The sequence below is a fragment of the Corvus hawaiiensis genome, unplaced genomic scaffold, assembly GCF_020740725.1.
Source record: "Corvus hawaiiensis isolate bCorHaw1 unplaced genomic scaffold, bCorHaw1.pri.cur scaffold_60_ctg1, whole genome shotgun sequence".
NCBI lineage: Eukaryota > Metazoa > Chordata > Aves > Passeriformes > Corvidae > Corvus > Corvus hawaiiensis.
The window spans coordinates 633303-657197 of record NW_025963380.1 but is presented as its reverse complement, the minus strand read 5'-3'; positions in this window follow the sequence as shown (position 1 = coordinate 657197).

The window sequence follows — 23895 nt, the reverse complement described above, 5'->3', positions numbered from 1 at the left end:
GGTAGCTGCACATGAAGGTGAAGGATGAGCACTGAGTGGTACAGATCCAGCATTCCCCACAGTCCAGGCCGCTCTTTGCTGCTGATGAAAGACCCTTGCAGGACTGTGGCCCTTCTCAAGGCAATGTCAATCATTGGCACAGCTCTCAGCTGAGCCACTGGCATTTCCAGAGCGAGATTCAGGCCAGAAACCCAAAGCAAATCTCAGCAATACATGTCTGTGGCAGGTGAGGAGACTGAAAGCTTTCATTAGGAATTGGGGATTATGAGCACTGACATTTACTGTGCTAGAAAGTCCAGGGGACAAATTTGTGCCAATTCATGGCACGCCTTTAACTACGAGGATCAATTTGTGTTATGCTTGGAGCAGAGTCTGGTGACAGAGGGGGTTTCGAAAGGAAGTCTTGCTCCATGGAGGCCTGTACCCAAAGAAAATGCCAAGAGAACTGAGGTGTGAAAAACAAAGATCCTTTGTTTCTATAAGAGCAGCAACAAAAAGCAACCTGAGAACATATTTACGTTGGAAGAACCTTTGTAACAACAACGATCTAGAGAACGTATTGACAAGAACATAGCTATCAAAACGATATTAAGCGTATTTACAGAAGACCAAAAGAAACCCTAAAAGGTATCTACAGAAGGGTGCCATCTGTGTCCTGGATCTCCATCAGTCCTGGAAGAAAAGCAAGTGACACAGTCATTGCAGTCAGGCACAGAGGGCTGTTGCATGTGCCCCCAGGCTGGGCCACACTGGCAGAGCGGGACTCTGCTGCCAGCGCTGAGCCTGGCTGGGGCTGGGGGTCAGGCCCCAGGCACTGGCATGGGGCTTGTGTGAGCCAAAGCAAGTGCAGGACAGCATGGGGATGGTGCTTGTGCTGCCAGAATGCAGCAGACGGGGCACCGTGTCCCTCAGCGGGGCACCCAGCCCAGCCCCAGCCTGGCAGCAGGGCACCCACTCTGCCTGTGGGCAGCACATGCCTGTCCTACTGCTGGAGTCCCTCTTCATCCCAGGACCATGTCCTCCTCCTCCTCGTCTTTTCCATCAACATCCATGGCCTCAATGTACCCTTCCATTTCCACCTCCATCTCTTCCTCCATCTCCTCCTTCACATCCACCTCCATCTCTTCCTCCATCTCTTCCTTCACATCCACCTCCATCTCTTCCTCCATCTCCTCCTTCACATCCACCTCCACCTCTTCCCCTCCAGTCTCTCCTCCCTCCACTTCCATCTCCTCCTCTATATCAGTCTTTAGATCCACCTCCATCTCTTTCTCTTTGTCTCTGGAAACCTGCAGATGTCGCAAGACCTCGGAGTGGCATCCCTGTCCCACAGCATCCCCACAGAGGCACTTAGGTGGTGTCCATTTGCATGGAATGGCACCTTACCTTCCTGGGGACCAATGTCAGCATCTTGCAGGGATGAATGGCAAAATCCAGGCACGAGAGACCTTTCCGAAGTCTTGGGAGTAGCGGAGCAGGGGCCAAGCAGGGTGACAGCTGTGTAGGCACAAGGGCGAATGGTTGTGTTGTCCTCTTTGCTGGATGCTGGGAGCTCCAGTGTGAATGCAGACCGTGACATCACAATTGACAGGAGTCCAGGGTCACCGTGGAGTGGACAACGGGGATCATAGAATGTTGCAATCCCTGAGTGCTCTGGCTTGGAAGGGACGCTAAAGATCATCTTGTTCCAACTTGAGCAATCTTCTAGCAGAGCACGTTGCTCAGAGTCCTCTTCCCACCTGGCCTTGGATGTTCGCAGGCATGGGGCATGCACATCCTCTGTGCACAGCCTGGGCCAGTGCCTCAGCACTCTCAGTGTGAAAAAGCAGCTTCCTTAGATCCAACCTAACTCAACGTCCTGCACTTAAAAGCCATCCCCGCTTCTGCTCTTGCCACTGGCCCTATTGAACACTGTCCCCATCTTTCCTATGGCACCCTTCAAGTCCTGCATGGCCACAGCAAAGCCTCTCCAGGGCCTTCTGTTCTCCAGGCTCAACATTCTCAAGCCCACATGGACAGCAGTGACTTAGATCAGCAGAAATCAAAGCTGCAAGGTAGCAACTAGCACCAGCAACTGAGAGAGGGAAGCTTTAGACCCAGCCTTGTCTCTAAAGAGACAAAATTAGTAAGAGTGCAGGGGCAGATGGTGGGACACTGGCTCTGTTCTAACTGATGAATATTTTCTTTTTTTCTTCTTCTTCTTTTCTCTCATGCTGACCCAGGTTTTGCTGTTTGAAAGGAAGCTTGGCACAGCATCCATTGTCTTCTCCGTTTGTGAAACACCGAGCAGAATCTGAGCAGGCTGATGGCGCAGAGCAAAACCTGCAAATATCTTGAGGATCCTGAGCCTGGGGGATGCAGCTAAACCCAGTCCAAAGGAATTTCTGGGAAGTCAAACCTGGTTTACATTTTCTTGAGTTTGGCTGTGCCAGCTTCACCAGACATTTAGAGAAAAGCAAACAAAAAACTCCAACCAAAAAAGACAAAAACCCAAACAAACAAACCCACACAAACCAATCAAACAACCAGCTAAAAAACCCCAAAGAAAACCAAAAGGAACGAGGAGTTCATCTTAGTTGTGAGGATATCACAGCAGGCGAACGGCCGCTTCCCACAGGATCACCATACAAAGCCACGTGGAACAGCTGCTCCAAAAGATCCACACCAGGGGAAATAGCAGAAGTGCTACATGGTGGCTTTGGGGGTAGCTGCACATGAAGGTGAAGGATGAGCACTGAGTGGTACAGATCCAGCATTCCCCACAGTGCAGGCCACTCTTTGCTGCTGATGAAAGACCCTTGCAGGACTGTGGCCCTTCTCAAGGCAATGTCAAGCATTGGCACAGCTCTCAGCTGAGCCACTGGCATTTCCAGAGCCAGATTCAGGCCAGAAACCCGAAGCAAATCTCAGCAATACATGTCTGTGGCAGGTGAGGAGACTGAAAGCTTTCATTAGGAATTGGGGATTATGAGCACTGACATTTACTGTGCTAGAAAGTCCAGGGGACAAATTTGTGCCAATTCATGGCACGCCTTTAACTACGAGGATCAATTTGTGTTATGCTTGGAGCAGAGTCTGGTGACAGAGGGGGTTTTGAAAGGAAGTCTTGCTCCATGGAGGCCTGTACCCAAAGAAAATGCCAAGAGAACTGAGGTGTGAAAAACAAAGATCCTTTGTTTCTATAAGAGCAGCAACAAAAAGCAACCTGAGAACATATTTACATTGGAAGAACCTTTGTAACAACAACGATCTAGAGAACGTATTGACAAGAACATAGCTATCAAAACGATATTAAGCGTATTTACAGAAGACCAAAAGAAACCCTAAAAGGTATCTACAGAAGGGTGCCATCTGTGTCCTGGATCTCCATCAGTCCTGGAAGAAAAGCAAGTGACACAGTCATTGCAGTCAGGCACAGAGGGCTGTTGCATGTGCCCCCAGGCTGGGCCACACTGGCAGAGCGGGACTCTGCTGCCAGCGCTGAGCCTGGCTGGGGCTGGGGGTCAGGCCCCAGGCACTGGCATGGGGCTTGTGTGAGCCAAAGCAAGTGCAGGACAGCATGGGGATGGTGCTTGTGCTGCCAGAATGCAGCAGACGGGGCACCGTGTCCCTCAGCGGGGCACCCAGCCCAGCCCCAGCCTGGCAGCAGGGCACCCACTCTGCCTGTGGGGAGCACATGCCTGTCCTACTGCTGGAGTCCCTCTTCATCCCAGGACCATGTCCTCCTCCTCCTCGTCTTTTCCATCAACATCCATGGCCTCAATGTACTCTTCCATTTCCACCTCCATCTCTTCCTCCATCTCCTCCTTCACATCCACCTCCATCTCTTCCTCCATCTCCTCCTTCACATCCACCTCCACCTCTTCCCCTCCAGTCTCTCCTCCCTCCACTTCCATCTCCTCCTCTATATCAGTCTTTAGATCCACCTCCATCTCTTTCTCTTTGTCTCTGGAAACCTGCAGATGTCGCAAGACCTCGGAGTGGCATCCCTGTCCCACAGCATCCCCACAGAGGCACTTAGGTGGTGTCCATTTGCATGGAATGGCACCTTACCTTCCTGGGGACCAATGTCAGCATCTTGCAGGGATGAATGGCAAAATCCAGGCACGAGAGACCTTTCCGAAGTCTTGGGAGTAGCGGAGCAGGGGCCAAGCAGGGTGACAGGTGTGTAGGCACAAGGGCGAATGGTTGTGTTGTCCTCTTTGCTGGATGCTGGGAGCTCCAGTGTGAATGCAGACCGTGACATCACAATTGACAGGAGTCCAGGGTCACCGTGGAGTGGACAACGGGGATCATAGAATGTTGCAATCCCTGAGTGGTCTGGCTTGGAAGGGACGCTAAAGATCATCTTGTTGCAACTTGAGCAATCTTCTAGCAGAGCACGTTGCTCAGAGTCCTCTTCCCACCTGGCCTTGGATGTTCGCAGGCATGGGGCATGCACATCCTCTGTGCACAGCCTGGGCCAGTGCCTCAGCACTCTCAGTGTGAAAAAGCAGCTTCCTTAGATCCAACCTAACTCAACGTCCTGCACTTAAAAGCCATCCCCGCTTCTGCTCTTGCCACTGGCCCTATTGAACACTGTCCCCATCTTTCCTACGGCACCCTTCAAGTCCTGCATGGCCACAGCAAAGCCTCTCCAGGGCCTTCTGTTCTCCAGGCTCAACATTCTCAAGCCCACATGGAGAGCAGTGACTTAGATCAGCAGAAATCAAAGCTGCAAGGTAGCAACTAGCACCAGGAACTGAGAGAGGGAAGCTTTAGACCCAGCCTTGTCTCTAAAGAGACAAAATTAGTAAGAGTGCAGGGGCAGATGGTGGGACACTGGCTCTGTTCTAACTGATGAATATTTTCTTTTTTTCTTCTTCTTCTTTTCTCTCATGCTGACCCAGGTTTTGCTGTTTGAAAGGAAGCTTGGCACAGCATCCATTGTCTTGTGCATTTGTGAAACACCGAGCAGAATCTGAGCAGGCTGATGGCGCAGAGCAAAACCTGCAAATATCTTGAGGATCCTGAGCCTGGGGGATGCAGCTAAACCCAGTCCAAAGGAATTTCTGGAAAGTCAAACCTGGTTTACATTTTCTTGAGTTTGCCTGTGCCAGCTTCACCAGACATTTAGAGAAAAGCAAACAAAAAACTCCAACCAAAAAAGACAAAACCCCAAACAAACAAACCCACACAAACCAATCAAACAACCAGCTAAAAAACCCCAAAGAAAACCAAAAGGAACGAGGAGTTCATCTTAGTTGTGAGGATATCACAGCAGGCGAACGGCTGCTTCCCACAGGATCACCATACAAAGCCACGTGGAACAGCTGCTCCAAAAGATCCACACCAGGGGAAATAGCAGAAGTGCTACATGGTGGCTTTGGGGGTAGCTGCACATGAAGGTGAAGGATGAGCACTGAGTGGTACAGATCCAGCATTCCCCACAGTGCAGGCCACTCTTTGCTGCTGATGAAAGACCCTTGCAGGACTGTGGCCCTTTTCAAGGCAATGTCAAGCATTGGCACAGCTCTCAGCTGAGCCACTGGCATTTCCAGAGCGAGATTCAGGCCAGAAACCCGAAGCAAATCTCAGCAATACATGTCTGTGGCAGGTGAGGAGACTGAAAGCTTTCATTAGGAATTGGGGATTATGAGCACTGACATTTACTGTGCTAGAAAGTCCAGGGGACAAATTTGTGCCAATTCATGGCACGCCTTTAACTACGAGGATCAATTTGTGTTATGCTTGGAGCAGAGTCTGGTGACAGAGGGGGTTTTGAAAGGAAGTCTTGCTCCATGGAGGCCTGTACCCAAAGAAAATGCCAAGAGAACTGAGGTGTGAAAAACAAAGATCCTTTGTTTCTATAAGAGCAGCAACAAAAAGCAACCTGAGAACATATTTACATTGGAAGAACCTTTGTAACAACAACGATCTAGAGAACGTATTGACAAGAACATAGCTATCAAAACGATATTAAGCGTATTTACAGAAGACCAAAAGAAACCCTAAAAGGTATCTACAGAAGGGTGCCATCTGTGTCCTGGATCTCCATCAGTCCCGGAAGAAAAGCAAGTGACACAGTCATTGCAGTCAGGCACAGAGGGCTGTTGCATGTGCCCCCAGGCTGGGCCACACTGGCAGAGCGGGACTCTGCTGCCAGCGCTGAGCCTGGCTGGGGCTGGGGGTCAGGCCCCAGGCACTGGCATGGGGCTTGTGTGAGCCAAAGCAAGTGCAGGACAGCATGGGGATGGTGCTTGTGCTGCCAGAATGCAGCAGACGGGGCACCGTGTCCCTCAGCGGGGCACCCAGCCCAGCCCCAGCCGGGCAGCAGGGCACCCACTCTGCCTGTGGGGAGCACATGCCTGTCCTACTGCTGGAGTCCCTCTTCATCCCAGGACCATGTCCTCCTCCTCCTCGTCTTTTCCATCAACATCCATGGCCTCAATGTACCCTTCCATTTCCACCTCCATCTCTTCCTCCATCTCCTCCTTCACATCCACCTCCATCTCTTCCTCCATCTCTTCCTTCACATCCACCTCCATCTCTTCCTCCATCTCCTCCTTCACATCCACCTCCACCTCTTCCCCTCCAGTCTCTCCTCCCTCCACTTCCATCTCCTCCTCTATATCAGTCTTTAGATCCACCTCCATCTCTTTCTCTTTGTCTCTGGAAACCTGCAGATGTCGCAAGACCTCGGAGTGGCATCCCTGTCCCACAGCATCCCCACAGAGGCACTTAAGTGGTGGCCATTTGCATGGAATGGCACCTTACCTTCCTGGGGACCAATGTGAGCATCTTGCAGGGATGAATGGCAAAATCCAGGCACGAGAGACCTTTCCGAAGTCTTGGGAGTAGCGGAGCAGGGGCCAAGCAGGGTGACAGCTGTGTAGGCACAAGGGCGAATGGTTGTGTTGTCCTCTTTGCTGGATGCTGGGAGCTCCAGTGTGAATGCAGACCGTGACATCACAATTGACAGGAGTCCAGGGTCACCGTGGAGTGGACAACGGGGATCATAGAATGTTGCAATCCCTGAGTGCTCTGGCTTGGAAGGGACGCTAAAGATCATCTTGTTCCAACTTGAGCAATCTTCTAGCAGAGCACGTTGCTCAGAGTCCTCTTCCCACCTGGCCTTGGATGTTCGCAGCGATGGGGCATGCACATCCTCTGTGCACAGCCTGGGCCAGTGCCTCAGCACTCTCAGTGTGAAAAAGCAGCTTCCTTAGATCCAACCTAACTCAACGTCCTGCACTTAAAAGCCATCCCCGCTTCTGCTCTTGCCACTGGCCCTATTGAACACTGTCCCCATCTTTCCTACGGCACCCTTCAAGTCCTGCATGGCCACAGCAAAGCCTCTCCAGGGCCTTCTGTTCTCCAGGCTCAACATTCTCAAGCCCACATGGACAGCAGTGACTTAGATCAGCAGAAATCAAAGCTGCAAGGTAGCAACTAGCACCAGGAACTGAGAGAGGGAAGCTTTAGACCCAGCCTTGTCTCTAAAGAGACAAAATTAGTAAGAGTGCAGGGGCAGATGGTGGGGCACTGGCTCTGTTCTAACTGATGAATATTTTCTTTTTTTCTTCTTCTTCTTTTCTCTCATGCTGACCCAGGTTTTGCTGTTTGAAAGGAAGCTTGGCACAGCATCCATTGTCTTGTGCATTTGTGAAACACCGAGCAGAATCTGAGCAGGCTGATGGCGCAGAGCAAAACCTGCAAATATCTTGAGGATCCTGAGCCTCAGGGATGCAGCTAAACCCAGTCCAAAGGAATTTCTGGAAAGTCAAACCTGGTTTACATTTTCTTGAGTTTGCCTGTGCCAGCTTCACCAGACATTTAGAGAAAAGCAAACAAAAAACTCCAACCAAAAAAGACAAAAACCCAAACAAACAAACCCACACAAACCAATCAAACAAACAGCTAAAAAACCCCAAAGAAAACCAAAAGGAACGAGGAGTTCATCTTAGTTGTGAGGATATCACAGCAGGCGAACGGCCGCTTCCCACAGGATCACCATACAAAGCCACGTGGAACAGCTGCTGCAAAAGATCCACACCAGGGGAAATAGCAGAAGTGCTACATGGCGGCTTTGGGGGTAGCTGCACATGAAGGTGAAGGATGAGCACTGAGTGGTACAGATCCAGCATTCCCCACAGTCCAGGCCACTCTTTGCTGCTGATGAAAGACCCTTGCAGGACTGTGGCCCTTCTCAAGGCAATGTCAAGCATTGGCACAGCTCTCAGCTGAGCCACTGGCATTTCCAGAGCCAGATTCAGGCCAGAAACCCGAAGCAAATCTCAGCAATACATGTCTGTGGCAGGTGAGGAGACTGAAAGCTTTCATTAGGAATTGGGGATTATGAGCACTGACATTTACTGTGCTAGAAAGTCCAGGGGACAAATTTGTGCCAATTCATGGCACGCCTTTAACTACGAGGATCAATTTGTGTTATGCTTGGAGCAGAGTCTGGTGACAGAGGGGGTTTCCAAAGGAAGTCTTGCTCCATGGAGGCCTGTACCCAAAGAAAATGCCAAGAGAACTGAGGTGTGAAAAACAAAGATCCTTTGTTTCTATAAGAGCAGCAACAAAAAGCAACCTGAGAACATATTTACATTGGAAGAACCTTTGTAACAACAACGATCTAGAGAACGTATTGACAAGAACATAGCTATCAAAACGATATTAAGCGTATTTACAGAAGACCAAAAGAAACCCTAAAAGGTATCTACAGAAGGGTGCCATCTATGTCCTGGATCTCCATCAGTCCTGGAAGAAAAGCAAGTGACACAGTCATTGCAGTCAGGCACAGAGGGCTGTTGCATGTGCCCCCAGGCTGGGCCACACTGGCAGAGCGGGACTCTGCTGCCAGCGCTGAGCCTGGCTGGGGCTGGGGGTCAGGCCCCAGGCACTGGCATGGGGCTTGTGTGAGCCAAAGCAAGTGCAGGACAGCATGGGGATGGTGCTTGTGCTGCCAGAATGCAGCAGACGGGGCACCGTGTCCCTCAGCGGGGCACCCAGCCCAGCCCCAGCCTGGCAGCAGGGCACCCACTCTGCCTGTGGGGAGCACATGCCTGTCCTACTGCTGGAGTCCCTCTTCATCCCAGGACCATGTCCTCCTCCTCCTCGTCTTTTCCATCAACATCCATGGCCTCAATGTACCCTTCCATTTCCACCTCCATCTCTTCCTCCATCTCCTCCTTCACATCCACCTCCATCTCTTCCTCCATCTCCTCCTTCACATCCACCTCCACCTCTTCCCCTCCAGTCTCTCCTCCCTCCACTTCCATCTCCTCCTCTATATCAGTCTTTAGATCCACCTCCATCTCTTTCTCTTTGTCTCTGGAAACCTGCAGATGTCGCAAGACCTCGGAGTGGCATCCCTGTCCCACAGCATCCCCACAGAGGCACTTAGGTGGTGTCCATTTGCATGGAATGGCACCTTACCTTCCTGGGGACCAATGTGAGCATCTTGCAGGGATGAATGGCAAAATCCAGGCACGAGAGACCTTTCCGAAGTCTTGGGAGTAGCGGAGCAGGGGCCAAGCAGGGTGACAGCTGTGTAGGCACAAGGGCGAATGGTTGTGTTGTCCTCTTTGCTGGATGCTGGGAGCTCCAGTGTGAATGCAGACCGTGACATCACAATTGACAGGAGTCCAGGGTCACCGTGGAGTGGACAACGGGGATCATAGAATGTTGCCATCCCTGAGTGGTCTGGCTTGGAAGGGACGCTAAAGATCATCTTGTTGCAACTTGAGCAATCTTCTAGCAGAGCACGTTGCTCAGAGTCCTCTTCCCACCTGGCCTTGGATGTTCGCAGGCATGGGGCATGCACATCCTCTGTGCACAGCCTGGGCCAGTGCCTCAGCACTCTCAGTGTGAAAAAGCAGCTTCCTTAGATCCAACCTAACTCAACGTCCTGCACTTAAAAGCCATCCCCGCTTCTGCTCTTGCCACTGGCCCTATTGAACACTGTCCCCATCTTTCCTACGGCACCCTTCAAGTCCTGCATGGCCACAGCAAAGCCTCTCCAGGGCCTTCTGTTCTCCAGGCTCAACATTCTCAAGCCCACATGGACAGCAGTGACTTAGATCAGCAGAAATCAAAGCTGCAAGGTAGCAACTAGCACCAGGAACTGAGAGAGGGAAGCTTTAGACCCAGCCTTGTCTCTAAAGAGACAAAATTAGTAAGAGTGCAGGGGCAGATGGTGGGACACTGGCTCTGTTCTAACTGATGAATATTTTCTTTTTTTCTTCTTCTTCTTTTCTCTCATGCTGACCCAGGTTTTGCTGTTTGAAAGGAAGCTTGGCACAGCATCCATTGTCTTGTGCATTTGTGAAACACCGAGCAGAATCTGAGCAGGCTGATGGCGCAGAGCAAAACCTGCAAATATCTTGAGGATCCTGAGCCTCAGGGATGCAGCTAAACCCAGTCCAAAGGAATTTCTGGAAAGTCAAACCTGGTTTACATTTTCTTGAGTTTGGCTGTGCCAGCTTCACCAGACATTTAGAGAAAAGCAAACAAAAAACTCCAACCAAAAAAGACAAAAAACCAAACAAACAAACCCACACAAACCAATCAAACAACCAGCTAAAAAACCCCAAAGAAAACCAAAAGGAACGAGGAGTTCATCTTAGTTGTGAGGATATCACAGCAGGCGAACGGCCGCTTCCCACAGGATCACCATACAAAGCCACGTGGAACAGCTGCTCCAAAAGATCCACACCAGGGGAAATAGCAGAAGTGCTACATGGCGGCTTTGGGGGTAGCTGCACATGAAGGTGAAGGATGAGCACTGAGTGGTACAGATCCAGCATTCCCCACAGTCCAGGCCGCTCTTTGCTGCTGATGAAAGACCCTTGCAGGACTGTGGCCCTTCTCAAGGCAATGTCAAGCATTGGCACAGCTCTCAGCTGAGCCACTGGCATTTCCAGAGCCAGATTCAGGCCAGAAACCCGAAGCAAATCTCAGCAATACATGTCTGTGGCAGGTGAGGAGACTGAAAGCTTTCATTAGGAATTGGGGATTATGAGCACTGACATTTACTGTGCTAGAAAGTCCAGGGGACAAATTTGTGCCAATTCATGGCACGCCTTTAACTACGAGGATCAATTTGTGTTATGCTTGGAGCAGAGTCTGGTGACAGAGGGGGTTTCCAAAGGAAGTCTTGCTCCATGGAGGCCTGTACCCAAAGAAAATGCCAAGAGAACTGAGGTGTGAAAAACAAAGATCCTTTGTTTCTATAAGAGCAGCAACAAAAAGCAACCTGAGAACATATTTACATTGGAAGAACCTTTGTAACAACAACGATCTAGAGAACGTATTGACAAGAACATAGCTATCAAAACGATATTAAACGTATTTACAGAAGACCAAAAGAAACCCTAAAAGGTATCTACAGAAGGGTGCCATCTGTGTCCTGGATCTCCATCAGTCCCGGAAGAAAAGCAAGTGACACAGTCATTGCAGTCAGGCACAGAGGGCTGTTGCATGTGCCCCCAGGCTGGGCCACACTGGCAGAGCGGGACTCTGCTGCCAGCGCTGAGCCTGGCTGGGGCTGGGGGTCAGGCCCCAGGCACTGGCATGGGGCTTGTGTGAGCCAAAGCAAGTGCAGGACAGGCTGGGGATGGTGCTTGTGCTGCCAGAATGCAGCAGACGGGGCACCGTGTCCCTCAGCGGGGCACCCAGCCCAGCCCCAGCCGGGCAGCAGGGCACCCACTCTGCCTGTGGGGAGCACATGCCTGTCCTACTGCTGGAGTCCCTCTTCATCCCAGGACCATGTCCTCCTCCTCCTCGTCTTTTCCATCAACATCCATGGCCTCAATGTACCCTTCCATTTCCACCTCCATCTCTTCCTCCATCTCCTCCTTCACATCCACCTCCATCTCTTCCTCCATCTCTTCCTTCACATCCACCTCCATCTCTTCCTCCATCTCCTCCTTCACATCCACCTCCACCTCTTCCCCTCCAGTCTCTCCTCCCTCCACTTCCATCTCCTCCTCTATATCAGTCTTTAGATCCACCTCCATCTCTTTCTCTTTGTCTCTGGAAACCTGCAGATGTCGCAAGACCTCGGAGTGGCATCCCTGTCCCACAGCATCCCCACAGAGGCACTTAGGTGGTGTCCATTTGCATGGAATGGCACCTTACCTTCCTGGGGACCAATGTGAGCATCTTGCAGGGATGAATGGCAAAATCCAGGCACGAGAGACCTTTCCGAAGTCTTGGGAGTAGCGGAGCAGGGGCCAAGCAGGGTGACAGCTGTGTAGGCACAAGGGCGAATGGTTGTGTTGTCCTCTTTGCTGGATGCTGGGAGCTCCAGTGTGAATGCAGACCGTGACATCACAATTGACAGGAGTCCAGGGTCACCGTGGAGTGGACAACGGGGATCATAGAATGTTGCAATCCCTGAGTGCTCTGGCTTGGAAGGGACGCTAAAGATCATCTTGTTCCAACTTGAGCAATCTTCTAGCAGAGCACGTTGCTCAGAGTCCTGTTGCCACCTGGCCTTGGATGTTCGCAGGCATGGGGCATGCACATCCTCTGTGCACAGCCTGGGCCAGTGCCTCAGCACTCTCAGTGTGAAAAAGCAGCTTCCTTAGATCCAACCTAACTCAACGTCCTGCACTTAAAAGCCATCCCCGCTTCTGCTCTTGCCACTGGCCCTATTGAACACTGTCCCCATCTTTCCTATGGCACCCTTCAAGTCCTGCATGGCCACAGCAAAGCCTCTCCAGGGCCTTCTGTTCTCCAGGCTCAACATTCTCAAGCCCACATGGACAGCAGTGACTTAGATCAGCAGAAATCAAAGCTGCAAGGTAGCAACTAGCACCAGCAACTGAGAGAGGGAAGCTTTAGACCCAGCCTTGTGTCTAAAGAGACAAAATTAGTAAGAGTGCAGGGGCAGATGGTGGGACACTGGCTCTGTTCTAACTGATGAATATTTTCTTTTTTTCTTCTTCTTCTTTTCTCTCATGCTGACCCAGGTTTTGCTGTTTGAAAGGAAGCTTGGCACAGCATCCATTGTCTTCTCCGTTTGTGAAACACCGAGCAGAATCTGAGCAGGCTGATGGCGCAGAGCAAAACCTGCAAATATCTTGAGGATCCTGAGCCTCAGGGATGCAGCTAAACCCAGTCCAAAGGAATTTCTGGAAAGTCAAACCTGGTTTACATTTTCTTGAGTTTGCCTGTGCCAGCTTCACCAGACATTTAGAGAAAAGCAAACAAAAAACTCCAACCAAAAAAGACAAAACCCCAAACAAACAAACCCACACAAACCAATCAAACAACCAGCTAAAAAACCCCAAAGAAAACCAAAAGGAACGAGGAGTTCATCTTAGTTGTGAGGATATCACAGCAGGCGAACGGCCGCTTCCCACAGGATCACCATACAAAGCCACGTGGAACAGCTGCTGCAAAAGATCCACACCAGGGGAAATAGCAGAAGTGCTACATGGCGGCTTTGGGGGTAGCTGCACATGAAGGTGAAGGATGAGCACTGAGTGGTACAGATCCAGCATTCCCCACAGTCCAGGCCACTCTTTGCTGCTGATGAAAGACCCTTGCAGGACTGTGGCCCTTCTCAAGGCAATGTCAAGCATTGGCACAGCTCTCAGCTGAGCCACTGGCATTTCCAGAGCCAGATTCAGGCCAGAAACCCGAAGCAAATCTCAGCAATACATGTCTGTGGCAGGTGAGGAGACTGAAAGCTTTCATTAGGAATTGGGGATTATGAGCACTGACATTTACTGTGCTAGAAAGTCCAGGGGACAAATTTGTGCCAGTTCATGGCACGCCTTTAACTACGAGGATCAATTTGTGTTATGCTTGGAGCAGAGTCTGGTGACAGAGGGGGTTTCCAAAGGAAGTCTTGCTCCATGGAGGCCTGTACCCAAAGAAAATGCCAAGAGAACTGAGGTGTGAAAAACAAAGATCCTTTGTTTCTATAAGAGCAGCAACAAAAAGCAACCTGAGAACATATTTACATTGGAAGAACCTTTGTAACAACAACGATCTAGAGACCGTATTGACAAGAACATAGCTATCAAAACGATATTAAACGTATTTACAGAAGACCAAAAGAAACCCTAAAAGGTATCTACAGAAGGGTGCCATCTGTGTCCTGGATCTCCATCAGTCCCGGAAGAAAAGCAAGTGACACAGTCATTGCAGTCAGGCACAGAGGGCTGTTGCATGTGCCCCCAGGCTGGGCCACACTGGCAGAGCGGGACTCTGCTGCCAGCGCTGAGCCTGGCTGGGGCTGGGGGTCAGGCCCCAGGCACTGGCATGGGGCTTGTGTGAGCCAAAGCAAGTGCAGGACAGCATGGGGATGGCGCTTGTGCTGCCAGAATGCAGCAGACGGGGCACCGTGTCCCTCAGCGGGGCACCCAGCCCAGCCCCAGCCTGGCAGCAGGGCACCCACTCTGCCTGTGGGGAGCACATGCCTGTCCTACTGCTGGAGTCCCTCTTCATCCCAGGACCATGTCCTCCTCCTCCTCGTCTTTTCCATCAACATCCATGGCCTCAATGTACTCTTCCATTTCCACCTCCATCTCTTCCTCCATCTCCTCCTTCACATCCACCTCCATCTCTTCCTCCATCTCTTCCTTCACATCCACCTCCATCTCTTCCTCCATCTCCTCCTTCACATCCACCTCCACCTCTTCCCCTCCAGTCTCTCCTCCCTCCACTTCCATCTCCTCCTCTATATCAGTCTTTAGATCCACCTCCATCTCTTTCTCTTTGTCTCTGGAAACCTGCAGATGTCGCAAGACCTCGGAGTGGCATCCCTGTCCCACAGCATCCCCACAGAGGCACTTAGGTGGTGTCCATTTGCATGGAATGGCACCTTACCTTCCTGGGGACCAATGTGAGCATCTTGCAGGGATGAATGGCAAAATCCAGGCACGAGAGACCTTTCCGAAGTCTTGGGAGTAGCGGAGCAGGGGCCAAGCAGGGTGACAGGTGTGTAGGCACAAGGGCGAATGGTTGTGTTGTCCTCTTTGCTGGATGCTGGGAGCTCCAGTGTGAATGCAGACCGTGACGTCACAATTGACAGGAGTCCAGGGTCACCGTGGAGTGGACAACGGGGATCATAGAATGTTGCAATCCCTGAGTGGTCTGGCTTGGAAGGGACGCTAAAGATCATCTTGTTGCAACTTGAGCAATCTTCTAGCAGAGCACGTTGCTCAGAGTCCTCTTCCCACCTGGCCTTGGATGTTCGCAGGCATGGGGCATGCACATCCTCTGTGCACAGCCTGGGCCAGTGCCTCAGCACTCTCAGTGTGAAAAAGCAGCTTCCTTAGATCCAACCTAACTCAACGTCCTGCACTTAAAAGCCATCCCCGCTTCTGCTCTTGCCACTGGCCCTATTGAACACTGTCCCCATCTTTCCTACGGCACCCTTCAAGTCCTGCATGGCCACAGCAAAGCCTCTCCAGGGCCTTCTGTTCTCCAGGCTCAACATTCTCAAGCCCACATGGACAGCAGTGACTTAGATCAGCAGAAATCAAAGCTGCAAGGTAGCAACTAGCACCAGCAACTGAGAGAGGGAAGCTTTAGACCCAGCCTTGTGTCTAAAGAGACAAAATTAGTAAGAGTGCAGGGGCAGATGGTGGGACACTGGCTCTGTTCTAACTGATGAATATTTTCTTTTTTTCTTCTTCTTCTTTTCTCTCATGCTGACCCAGGTTTTGCTGTTTGAAAGGAAGCTTGGCACAGCATCCATTGTCTTCTCCGTTTGTGAAACACCGAGCAGAATCTGAGCAGGCTGATGGCGCAGAGCAAAACCTGCAAATATCTTGAGGATCCTGAGCCTCAGGGATGCAGCTAAACCCAGTCCAAAGGAATTTCTGGAAAGTCAAACCTGGTTTACATTTTCTTGAGTTTGCCTGTGCCAGCTTCACCAGACATTTAGAAAAAAGCAAACAAAAAACTCCAACCAAAAAAGACAAAAACCCAAACAAACAAACCCACACAAACCAATCAAACAAACAGCTAAAAAACCCCAAAGAAAACCAAAAGGAACGAGGAGTTCATCTTAGTTGTGAGGATATCACAGCAGGCGAACGGCCGCTTCCCACAGGATCACCATACAAAGCCACGTGGAACAGCTGCTCCAAAAGATCCACACCAGGGGAAATAGCAGAAGTGCTACATGGCGGCTTTGGGGGTAGCTGCACATGAAGGTGAAGGATGAGCACTGAGTGGTACAGATCCAGCATTCCCCACAGTCCAGGCCACTCTTTGCTGCTGATGAAAGACCCTTGCAGGACTGTGGCCCTTCTCAAGGCAATGTCAAGCATTGGCACAGCTCTCAGCTGAGCCACTGGCATTTCCAGAGCGAGATTCAGGCCAGAAACCCGAAGCAAATCTCAGCAATACATGTCTGTGGCAGGTGAGGAGACTGAAAGCTTTCATTAGGAATTGGGGATTATGAGCACTGACATTTACTGTGCTAGAAAGTCCAGGGGACAAATTTGTGCCAATTCATGGCACGCCTTTAACTACGAGGATCAATTTGTGTTATGCTTGGAGCAGAGTCTGGTGACAGAGGGGGTTTCCAAAGGAAGTCTTGCTCCATGGAGGCCTGTACCCAAAGAAAATGCCAAGAGAACTGAGGTGTGAAAAACAAAGATCCTTTGTTTCTATAAGAGCAGCAACAAAAAGCAACCTGAGAACATATTTACATTGGAAGAACCTTTGTAACAACAACGATCTAGAGAACGTATTGACAAGAACATAGCTATCAAAACTATATTAAGCGTATTTACAGAAGACCAAAAGAAACCCTAAAAGGTATCTACAGAAGGGTGCCATCTGTGTCCTGGATCTCCATCAGTCCCGGAAGAAAAGCAAGTGACACAGTCATTGCAGTCAGGCACAGAGGGCTGTTGCATGTGCCCCCAGGCTGGGCCACACTGGCAGAGCGGGACTCTGCTGCCAGCGCTGACCCTGGCTGGGGCTGGGGGTCAGGCCCCAGGCACTGGCATGGGGCTTGTGTGAGCCAAAGCAAGTGCAGGACAGCGTGGGGATGGTGCTTGTGCTGCCAGAATGCAGCAGACGGGGCACCGTGTCCCTCAGCGGGGCACCCAGCCCAGCCCCAGCCTGGCAGCAGGGCACCCACTCTGCCTGTGGGCAGCACATGCCTGTCCTACTGCTGGAGTCCCTCTTCATCCCAGGACCATGTCCTCCTCCTCCTCGTCTTTTCCATCAACATCCATGGCCTCAATGTACTCTTCCATTTCCACCTCCATCTCTTCCTCCATCTCTTCCTTCACATCCACCTCCATCTCTTCCTCCATCTCTTCCTTCTCTTCCACCTCCATCTCTTCCTCCATCTCTTCCTTCACATCCACCTCCATCTCTTCCTCCATCTCTTCCTTCACATCCACCTCCACCTCTTCCTCTCCAGTCTCTCCTCCCTCCACTTCCATCTCCTCCTCTATATCAGTCTTTAGATCCACCTCCATCTCTTTCTCTTTGTCTCTGGAAACCTGCAGATGTCGCAAGACCTCGGAGTGGCATCCCTGTCCCACAGCATCCCCACAGAGGCACTTAGGTGGTGTCCATTTGCATGGAATGGCACCTTACCTTCCTGGGGACCAATGTGAGCATCTTGCAGGGATGAATGGCAAAATCCAGGCACGAGAGACCTTTCCGAAGTCTTGGGAGTAGCGGAGCAGGGGCCAAGCAGGGTGACAGGTGTGTAGGCACAAGGGCGAATGGTTGTGTTGTCCTCTTTGCTGGATGCTGGGAGCTCCAGTGTGAATGCAGACCGTGACATCACAATTGACAGGAGTCCAGGGTCACCGTGGAGTGGACAACGGGGATCATAGAATGTTGCAATCCCTGAGTGCTCTGGCTTGGAAGGGACGCTAAAGATCATCTTGTTCCAACTTGAGCAATCTTCTACCAGAGCACGTTGCTCAGAGTCCTCTTCCCACCTGGCCTTGGATGTTCGCAGCGATGGGGCATGCACATCCTCTGTGCACAGCCTGGGCCAGTGCCTCAGCACTCTCAGTGTGAAAAAGCAGCTTCCTTAGATCCAACCTAACTCAACATCCTGCACTTAAAAGCCATCCCCGCTTCTCCTCTTGCCACTGGCCCTATTGAACACTGTCCCCATCTTTCCTATGGCACCCTTCAAGTCCTGCATGGCCACAGCAAAGCCTCTCCAGGGCCTTCTGTTCTCCAGGCTCAACTTTCTCAAGCCCACATGGACAGCAGTGACTTAGATCAGCAGAAATCAAAGCTGCAAGGTAGCAACTAGCACCAGCAACTGAGAGAGGGAAGCTTTAGGCCCAGCCTTGTCTCTAAATAGACAAAATTAGTAAGAGCGCAGGGGCAGATGGTGGGACACTGGCTCTGTTCTAACTGATGAATATTTTCTTTTTTTCTTCTTCTTCTTTTCTCTCATGCTGACCCAGGTTTTGCTGTTTGAAAGGAAGCTTGGCACAGCATCCATTGTCTTCTCCGTTTGTGAAACACCGAGCAGAATCTGAGCAGGCTGATGGCGCAGAGCAAAACCTGCAAATATCTTGAGGATCCTGAGCCTCAGGGATGCAGCTAAACCCAGTCCAAAGGAATTTCTGGGAGGTCAAACCTGGTTTACATTTTCTTGAGTTTGGCTGTGCCAGCTTCACCAGACATTTAGAGAAAAGCAAACAAAAAACTCCAACCAAAAAAGACAAAAACCCAAACAAACAAACCCACACAAACCAATCAAACAACCAGCTAAAAAACCCCAAAGAAAACCAAAAGGAATGAGGAGTTCATCTTAGTTGTGAGGATATCACAGCAGGCCAATGGCCGCTTCCCACAGGATCACCATACAAAGCCACATGGAACAGCTGCTCCAAAAGATCCACACCAGGGGAAATAGCAGAAGTGCTACATGGCGGCTTTGGGGGTAGCTCCACATGAAGGTGAAGGATGAGCACTGAGTGGTACAGATCCAGCATTCCCCACAGTCCAGGCCGCTCTTTGCTGCTGATGAAAGACCCTTGCAGGACTGTGGCCCTTCTCAAGGCAATGTCAATCATTGGCACAGCTCTCAGCTGAGCCACTGGCATTTCCAGAGCCAGATTCAGGCCAGAAGCCCGAAGCAAATCTCGGCAATACATGTCTGTGGCAGGTGAGGAGACTGAAAGCTTTCATTAGGAATTGGGGATTATGAGCACTGACATTTACTGTGCTAGAAAGTCCAGGGGACAAATTTGTGCCAATTCATGGCACGCCTTTAACTACGAGGATCAATTTGTGTTATGCTTGGAGCAGAGTCTGGTGACAGAGGGGGTTTCCAAAGGAAGTCTTGCTCCATGGAGGCCTGTACCCAAAGAAAATGCCAAGAGAACTGAGGTGTGAAAAACAAAGATCCTTTGTTTCTATAAGAGCAGCAACAAAAAGCAACTAGAGAACATATTTACATTGGAAGAACCTTTGTAACAACAACGATCTAGAGACCGTATTGACAAGAACATAGCTATCAAAACTATATTAAACGTATTTACAGAAGACCAAAAGAAACCCTAAAAGGTATCTACAGAAGGGTGCCATCTCTGTCCTGGATCTCCATCAGTCCCGGAAGAAAAGCAAGTGACACAGTCATTGCAGTCAGGCACAGAGGGCTGTTGCATGTGCCCCCAGGCTGGGCCACACTGGCAGAGCGGGACTCTGCTGCCAGCGCTGAGCCTGGCTGGGGCTGGGGGTCAGGCCCCAGGCACTGGCATGGGGCTTGTGTGAGCCAAAGCAAGTGCAGGACAGCGTGGGGATGGTGCTTGTGCTGCCAGAATGCAGCAGACGGGGCACCGTGTCCCTCAGCGGGGCACCCAGCCCAGCCCCAGCCTGGCAGCAGGGCACCCACTCTGCCTGTGGGCAGCACATGCCTGTCCTACTGCTGGAGTCCCTCTTCATCCCAGGACCATGTCCTCCTCCTCCTCGTCTTTTCCATCAACATCCATGGCCTCAATGTACTCTTCCATTTCCACCTCCATCTCTTCCTCCATCTCTTCCTTCACATCCACCTCCATCTCTTCCTCCATCTCTTCCTTCACATCCACCTCCATCTCTTCCTCCATCTCCTCCTTCACATCCACCTCCATCTCTTCCTCCATCTCCTCCTTCACATCCACCTCCACCTCTTCCTCTCCAGTCTCTCCTCCCTCCACTTCCATCTCCTCCTCTATATCAGTCTTTAGATCCACCTCCATCTCTTTCTCTTTGTCTCTGGAAACCTGCAGATGTCGCAAGACCTCGGAGTGGCATCCCTGTCCCACAGCATCCCCACAGAGGCACTTAGGTGGTGGCCATTTGCATGGAATGGCACCTTACCTTCCTGGGGACCAATGTGAGCATCTTGCAGGGATGAATGGCAAAATCCAGGCACGAGAGACCTTTCCGAAGTCTTGGGAGTAGCGGAGCAGGGGCCAAGCAGGGTGACAGCTGTGTAGGCACAAGGGCGAATGGTTGTGTTGTCCTCTTTGCTGGGTGCTGGGAGCTCCAGTGTGAATGCAGACCGTGACATCACAATTGACAGGAGTCCAGGGTCACCGTGGAGTGGACAACGGGGATCATAGAATGTTGCAATCCCTGAGTGCTCTGGCTTGGAAGGGACGCTAAAGATCATCTTGTTCCAACTTGAGCAATCTTCTAGCAGAGCACGTTGCTCAGAGTCCTGTTGCCACCTGGCCTTGGATGTTCGCAGCGATGGGGCATGCACATCCTCTGTGCACAGCCTGGGCCAGTGCCTCAGCACTCTCAGTGTGAAAAAGCAGCTTCCTTAGATCCAACCTAACTCAACGTCCTGCACTTAAAAGCCATCCCCGCTTCTGCTCTTGCCACTGGCCCTATTGAACACTGTCCCCATCTTTCCTATGGCACCCTTCAAGTCCTGCATGGCCACAGCAAAGCCTCTCCAGGGCCTTCTGTTCTCCAGGCTCAACATTCTCAAGCCCACATGGACAGCAGTGACTTAGATCAGCAGAAATCAAAGCTGCAAGGTAGCAACTAGCACCAGCAACTGAGAGAGGGAAGCTTTAGGCCCAGCCTTGTCTCTAAATAGACAAAATTAGTAAGAGCGCAGGGGCAGATGGTGGGACACTGGCTCTGTTCTAACTGATGAATATTTTCTTTTTTTCTTCTTCTTCTTTTCTCTCATGCTGACCCAGGTTTTGCTGTTTGAAAGGAAGCTTGGCACAGCATCCATTGTCTTCTCCGTTTGTGAAACACCGAGCAGAATCTGAGCAGGCTGATGGCGCAGAGCAAAACCTGCAATTATCTTGAGGATCCTGAGCCTGAGGGATGCAGCTAAACCCAGTCCAAAGGAATTTCTGGGAAGTCAAACCTGGTTTACATTTTCTTGAGTTTGCCTGTGCCAGCTTCACCAGACATTTAGAGAAAAGCAAACAAAAAACTCCAACCAAAAAAGACAAAAACCCAAACAAACAAACCCACACAAACCAATCAAACAACCAGCTAAAAAACCCCAAAGAAAACCAAAAGGAATGAGGAGTTCATCTTAGTTGTGAGGATATCACAGCAGGCCAATGGCCGCTTCCCACAGGATCACCATACAAAGCCACATGGAACAGCTGCTGCAAAAGATCCACACCAGGGGAAATAGCAGAAGTGCTACATGGCGGCTTTGGGGGTAGCTCCACATGAAGGTGAAGGATGAGCACTGAGTGGTACAGATCCAGCATTCCCCACAGTCCAGGCCGCTCTTTGCTGCTGATGAAAGACCCTTGCAGGACTGTGGCCCTTCTCAAGGCAATGTCAATCATTGGCACAGCTCTCAGCTGAGCCACTGGCATTTCCAGAGCAAGATTCAGGCCAGAAGCCAGAAGCAAATCTCGGCAATACATGTCTGTGGCAGGTGAGGAGACTGAAAGCTTTCATTAGGAATTGGGGATTATGAGCACTGACATTTACTGTGCTAGAAAGTCCAAGGGACAAATTTGTGCCAATTCATGGCACGCCTTTAACTACGAGGATCAATTTGTGTTATGCTTGGAGCAGAGTCTGGTGACAGAGGGGGTTTCCAAAGGAAGTCTTGCTCCATGGAGGCCTGTACCCAAAGAAAATGCCAAGAGAACTGAGGTGTGAAAAACAAAGATCCTTTGTTTCTATAAGAGCAGCAACAAAAAGCAACCTGAGAACATATTTACATTGGAAGAACCTTTGTAACAACAACGATCTAGAGAACGTATTGACAAGAACATAGCTATCAAAACGATATTAAACGTATTTACAGAAGACCAAAAGAAACCCTAAAAGGTATCTACAGAAGGGTGCCATCTCTGTCCTGGATCTCCATCAGTCCCGGAAGAAAAGCAAGTGACACAGTCATTGCAGTCAGGCACAGAGGGCTGTTGCATGTGCCCCCAGGCTGGGCCACACTGGCAGAGCGGGACTCTGCTGCCAGCGCTGAGCCTGGCTGGGGCTGGGGGTCAGGCCCCAGGCACTGGCATGGGGCTTGTGTGAGCCAAAGCAAGTGCAGGACAGCATGGGGATGGTGCTTGTGCTGCCAGAATGCAGCAGACGGGGCACCGTGTCCCTCAGCGGGGCACCCAGCCCAGCCCCAGCCTGGCAGCAGGGCACCCACTCTGCCTGTGGGGAGCACATGCCTGTCCTACTGCTGGAGTCCCTCTTCATCCCAGGACTATGTCCTCCTCCTCCTCGTCTTTTCCATCAACATCCATGACCTCAATGTACTCTTCCATTTCCACCTCCATCTCTTCCTCCATCTCTTCCTTCACATCCACCTCCATCTCTTCCTCCATCTCTTCCTTCACATCCACCTCCACCTCTTCCTCTCCAGTCTCTCCTCCCTCCACTTCCATCTCCTCCTCTATATCAGTCTTTAGATCCACCTCCATCTCTTTCTCTTTGTCTCTGGAAACCTGCAGATGTCGCAAGACCTCGGAGTGGCATCCCTGTCCCACAGCATCCCCACAGAGGCACTTAGGTGGTGTCCATTTGCATGGAATGGCACCTTACCTTCCTGGGGACCAATGTGAGCATCTTGCAGGGATGAATGGCAAAATCCAGGCACGAGAGACCTTTCCGAAGTCTTGGGAGTAGCGGAGCAGGGGCCGAGCAGGGTGACAGGTGTGTAGGCACAAGGGCGAATGGTTGTGTTGTCCTCTTTGCTGGATGCTGGGAGCTCCAGTGTGAATGCAGACCGTGACATCACAATTGACAGGAGTCCAGGGTCACCGTGGAGTGGACAACGGGGATCATAGAATGTTGCAATCCCTGAGTGCTCTGGCTTGGAAGGGACGCTAAAGATCATCTTGTTCCAACTTGAGCAATCTTCTAGCAGAGCACGTTGCTCAGAGTCCTGTTGCCACCTGGCCTTGGATGTTCGCAGCGATGGGGCATGCACATCCTCTGTGCACAGCCTGGGCCAGTGCCTCAGCACTCTCAGTGTGAAAAAGCAGCTTCCTTAGATCCAACCTAACTCAACGTCCTGCACTTAAAAGCCATCCCCGCTTCTGCTCTTGCCACTGGCCCTATTGAACACTGTCCCCATCTTTCCTATGGCACCCTTCAAGTCCTGCATGGCCACAGCAAAGCCTCTCCAGGGCCTTCTGTTCTCCAGGCTCAACATTCTCAAGCCCACATGGACAGCAGTGACTTAGATCAGCAGAAATCAAAGCTGCAAGGTAGCAACTAGCACCAGCAACTGAGAGAGGGAAGCTTTAGGCCCAGCCTTGTCTCTAAATAGACAAAATTAGTAAGAGCGCAGGGGCAGATGGTGGGACACTGGCTCTGTTCTAACTGATGAATATTTTCTTTTTGTCTTCTTCTTCTTTTCTCTCATGCTGACCCAGGTTTTGCTGTTTGAAAGGAAGCTTGGCACAGCATCCATTGTCTTCTCCGTTTGTGAAACACCGAGCAGAATCTGAGCAGGCTGAT